Source organism: Etheostoma spectabile, chromosome 9, assembly GCF_008692095.1.
Source record: "Etheostoma spectabile isolate EspeVRDwgs_2016 chromosome 9, UIUC_Espe_1.0, whole genome shotgun sequence".
NCBI classification, from domain to species: Eukaryota; Metazoa; Chordata; class Actinopteri; order Perciformes; family Percidae; genus Etheostoma; species Etheostoma spectabile.
The window spans coordinates 7,122,603-7,128,548 of NC_045741.1; positions in this window are offsets into that span (position 1 = coordinate 7,122,603).

The window sequence follows — 5,946 nt, forward strand, 5'->3', positions numbered from 1 at the left end:
GAGCAGGATACCCAGGCCTCGGTTTACACCTATCACCATTTCTAGCCACTGGGGGACCTAGGCAGGCTGGGGGAACTCATATTAATGTTAAAAAAAAACTAATAAAGTGACATTTTCACCTTTAAGGACTAGCTCAGTGCTTAGTGTGTACGTAAAAGAGTGTGACAGTGATACGGGGTATAAAAGGGTCCTGTGTATGCGTGATGAGGAGGGAGAGGATTGGCGGTTGGCGCCCTGGACTCTGGATGAAGAAGCTGGCGAGTATCCGCTGCAGCATGTTGTCAGGCAGGCCTGGGTGTCCTGTGACCTTAGATGCTGCCACTGATTAGTTTTTATGAGGCCTAATGAATGCTTATGCATTCTCCGACCCGCTCTGATTAATATTGATGAGATCTCAGGATTGCTGACATGCACCTTTCCAATAAGGCTTGATTATGACCCGTGCATGTTAACACACAGAGGGACGATCAGGTGGGGAACATCCCAACACTGTGTAAGAAGTCGTGGTGATATCACAGTGCAGATTAGGGCCGCACAATATGAGGGAAATATCTTATTGCAATTATTAAAGCGGGATTTATGGTTGTGCTGAAGCTCCACACAGAGCTTTTTCCGTGACCTACGTAAGTGGCCTGATGTTTATACTTGTGTGCTGGTGTGTGCGTCGAGCCTGCATGTGTGTGTGTCTATGGGGAGTGTGGGGTAGAGCGAGGGAGAAGTGAGAGAGTGACGTTATCTTTGGAGTTATCTTCGGAGCGAGTAGCAACTCTAGAGTCATAGTGAGAGAAACAAAGTGTCTCCTCTGTGCTTTCTGACCACGGTGGGAAATTTGTAGCAAGACAAGTTAAACCTCTCCTTGATTTCATGTTGTTTATGCAAAAGGAGAACCAGGAAATGAGTTGGAGGAAATGCAACGTTGCAATCGCTGCAACGTGTAGTTACATTTTTCGAGAGGTGCATGTCAGGCTACAGCGTGGGGTCCGGTGTAGATTTTGTGTCTTCACGTACCTACGTATGTAGCAATGGCATAGATTTTATGCAGAAGTATAAATCAAGGTTTGGACTGATATTGCGAATTTGATATGATTCACAAGAATGGAGGAAATTATCATTTTTGTATCCTTATGCTCATTTTCATGCATAAAAATGTCACTTTGATTTTTTTTAAATATTAATATGCGTTCCTCTCCAGAAGGAGAAACAATTTAAACATTATCAAAGACTTGGATATTGACCATAGGCGCCGATACCATGGGTGCTCCGGAGCTCGAACACCCACGGAAAATACCGAGCACCCACGTGTGCCAGACTGCCAGTAGGCTACATCCATTTAACCCTCGTGGTGTCTTCCCGTCAAATTTGAAAATCAACACTTTTGTTGACGCTTTTTAATCAATGTTTTTGTCTTTTATCATGATATTTTGGATAATTAAAAAGAACACTGGTATAGGAAATTTGACCCGAGGACAACATGAGGGTTAAATATTAAACATTAGAGTTGGTGCTAAGTGCGTCTGTCGTAGTGTGTCAGTTAAACTTTTCATCTCCGATCCTATCTGTATTTTTAAGAAGCGGCGCTGTCCTGAGTTGAAAGATACTTAACGGCTTCATTATCGAGTTAACAGGCATGTGTATTCCTGTTGGCTTCTGTCCATTTCCTAAGGTTCTGAAATGTAAACATTTGACTATTTTTTTTAAAAGGGCGTGCGCCCGTGAGCACCCACGGAGGAAAACATAAATCAGCGCCCATGACGCCAACCATTTCAAGAAGCTGATTGAAGGAATGAAAGAAGAAGGCTGTTCGCATGGTCAAATAACGCTGCCTCTGCTAGTAAACTTTGAAAAATATATTTTGCATGACTACGTGTAAACAGGAATATTGGTGGAATATTTTCTTTCATTAACTGTGTAAGCAGCTTAGTCGGAATTTTTTTTTGGAATAAGAGCAAACCCACCAAAAAAGAGCAGCAAAAAAGCCAAATGCTGTTGCTTTTTTTTGTAAATCTGTGTATTTTTCCATCAAAACTGAAAATGCTGGGCTTAAAGTTAAAAAACAAAACTTTATATTGAATCTTTTTGCATGCAAGTGTGCTTGGTAAGAGGCAGGAAATGCATGAATGATGAAGAAGTGGACTCACCTCATTCAGGTGAGTATTGAGCTGTCAGTCATTCACAGTACCTGGACTTAGCCCCGCCTTCAATAATTCAGGAAGACGGAGAGTAGAAAAGGACTGTCCCCATTAGAGCCACCTGTCCATCACAGAGCTGTCACGCATTTACACTGCATCACAGATAAACCCACCGACTGTATCTATTAGTCAGTAGCTCTCCCGTTAGAGAAGGAAACGGCGTTAAAATCAAACTCCTCTACCTGAAAACACGGAACAAACATCATGTCTCACAGTTTATGCAGCAGCTACGTCTGCGTCCAGCTGTTTGTGACTCGCTACGTTGCACAAGGAGACCAAATCCAAAGGAAAGTGGGAGATTAAGAGAAAGAGAAACGTAAAGGTGGAATGACAGGTGCGGAAAAGGGATCCCTGAATAATTCAGTGAGTGGTCTGACAAGATTTCATCTCTCCGCTGATCATACTTCCTGCTGCTTTAACCTTTCCCTCCCCATCCTCCAGCGTTACATCTGGCATCTCATTTTCATTTAGTCCACTGTAGTCACATTTTAAGCCTCGTTTTACCATCTGAATATGTCTTATGATGAGGGTTTTGTCATTTGTGAAATGTTGTTTTGTGGCCATTCATTTCTTTATTGTGCCTCATTTTTTTTTTCTCAGGGGAAATTCTAAAACCAGCCACAGGATGATGCCTTTTTAAAACACTATTAAAGGAATGAGCCACCATTTGTTGAGATAGGGCTTATCACGGTCTCCCCTAGCTGTAGATAGGTGGACAAATGCATTTTTTGTCTCAGTGCATGCAGTGCAGGGCACCATGCAGCAGTGCTTCGGCTGGGTTGCCACCCAATATAGTCCCAAATTCATATCTGCATGTGAAATCATGTAATCTTAATCAGCATTGCTATTTGTACTCAATGTGAATACACAGGCCACAATAACTAATTAGGTTGTTGTTGTTTCTGTATTGTCTCACTTTTACTAAAAACATGCTAACCGGCAACGTAGGATTCCATTCACTAGGCTAAGCTAACTAGCTAAGCTAACTAGCTAAGCTAACTAGCGACGGCGCTGCCGGTGTTGCACCGGACTAAAACAACGCATGTACTGAGACAAAAACATGCGTTGGTCCACCTATCTACAGCTAGGGGAGACCGTGATAAGCCCTATCTCAACAAACGTATGGCCTATTCCTTTAAAGAAAGTTAAACTGCTTTACAGTATAGTACATAACAGACAGGTGCTTCTCATGCACTGTCTGCACTTATGCCTAAGAAAAGTAACGGACTATACTTAGTACATGTAGTAGAAAGAGCGATATAGTGAGTGAATGAGTGAATGAAGGAGGTTGGAGCGATGGATGGGTCAGCCAAACACAGATCATTCACCCAGGAGACCGCTGTTTGTGTCCCGTGTGAAAGCAAAAGTCAACGTTGACTGCCATTTACTTCATTTTGTTACATAACTTAGGTATTTAACTGAGGTGGTTCAGGCAGCTGGTAAGGATGCCTCCTGGGGGGGTCACTAGGGAGGTGTTCCAGGCACGTCCAGCTGGGAGGAGGCCTCGGGGAAGACCCAGGACTAGGTGGAGGGATTATATCTCCAACCTGGCTTGGGAACGCCTCGGGATCCCCCAGTCGGAGCTGGTTTATGTGGCTCGGGGAAGGGAAGTTTGGGGTCCCCTACTGGAGCTGCTGCCCCCAAGACCCGATACCGGATAAGCGAATGAAGATGGATGGATAATAATGTAAAAATAATTTAAAAAACACTGTTATCGCTAAATTAGCTAAAGCACTGTTTTTAACTCTTCATCTGTGACTTTGACAAATGGAATCACCTGCATGCTGAACGTTGCCAGTTTCAGTTTCCCTTGCTTACAGACCCAGGTCCTGGACAAGAAAAACAAACTTTATCAGCTGATGATACCATCACTGGAAAAAAAAAGTTGAAATTAGCTGAAAGCAGCAGAAAAGATTTGTTACAAAACAAAATGGCTCATTTAACTGGACAGCAATGAATCATGGGTAACTATGATTTACTAGGACGAATATTAATAGGATATATAAAGTAACAATTGAAGCAAAGGTCAAAGAGACTATAAATGTCTCAACACTCAGAACATTATAGCATACAAATCTTCAGAAAAACTCTCTAAAACTTTTTTTTTTTTCTTCTTTTGTTTGGTTAATTTTAGTTTCTGTCCTCTACTTTTTGGTGTGTTTCGTTCCCTCTCTCTCATCCGTCTTGTCTTTCCTCTTATTGTGTCTTTCTCCTCCTGTGTGTTTAATGGCTGCTGACGGTGCATTTCCTCATCAGACACAAACATGGATATCTCTTCCCCCCCCCCCCACACACACACAAACACACACACACACAAACAAGTGGATATCTCTTATACACACACACAAAACAGGTTAGTCTCCGTGGACTGAGTCACAGCACTCGTGGGAAATAAAGTCCTAATTGGAGACAGGTAGAGGCCGCGGTGATGTGACGATGGCACCGCCGCAGCTCAAGTCTTTGTTGTTTAACCTTTGTGTTGTCTTTGCGTCAAATTTGACCCATTTTCAAAGTTTCTTTATCAGAAATATGGGTTTCTTTCAACCAAAAATAACACAGGTATTTCTCAATTATGTTCTTCACAAGTAAAATTAATGAACACGACTTTCATTGAATTCGGGGTGTTTTACATTTATTTATATATTTTGTTTATAGCATCTGTGATCCTCACAGGTCAATTTTGACCCGGTGGTGCATTGGGGCACTATTGTGCTTTACAGCAGATGAACACACACACACACAAATGCACATGTGGAGACACACACAAACACCCACACACATATAAAGCTGATACCTGCAAAAGATCATACTCTTGTGCTTTCCAGCACACACACACACACACACACACACACACACACACACACACACACACACACACGCACACACTATATGGCAATGGATCACTACTGTACTTTTCAGCAGATGAACACGCACACACACATGGACACACATGTACATGCAGACTTGCGCGCACACACACAAACACTTAAGACCGGCATTATATCATACTAGTGTGCTTTTACAGACACAACTTCAAACTACAGCTTTGTAAACTTGTTGTTACAACACCTTCATATGTGTCTTTTCCTAAATGGGGACAAGATGATTTTTTTGTAAATTACTTTTGTCCTTTTCGTTAGCCCTCCGTTGTTTGTGGATGCAACAGCATCAGTTAATTCTGACCTGCACATCCTGGCTAAACATTGTCACATACCAGCCATTAGTCCCAAACATCTAATAATCTCTCCTCATGTTACTGGTAAATTAGGTATAACTTCATGTAAAATAGGTCTGTCGACCAGGAATGGAAAAATAAGTGTAAAACTAGCTGTGATGAGTTGGAATGAAGTTTGATCAAAGTGGTAACACAGAACTGAGATATAAATTATAAATGTCTATGCTTTATGAATAACCAAAGCAGACCAGGTCACTCTTTACCTGGAAAGACAACAGGTGGGATTATTGGCTGCCATTAAAAAACAATAAAATGCTTTCAAACCAGCATCCTGACTAATCCCTAACATATACCAGTCAGTGATAATCCACAAACATAAAACTACAGTATAATGAAAATAATTCAGATTGTATGCCTATTTTACCCCCGAATTAGGTACTTCATGTAATTGCAGTTGATTCACCATAAATTCCCAAATTAAGTGTAAAACTTGTGGTAATGAGTTGGAATGGAGTTGTCTAGAAGGTGTAAAATAGAATTGGGTGATGACTTATACTTTATTAATAGGCAAAACAGACAACA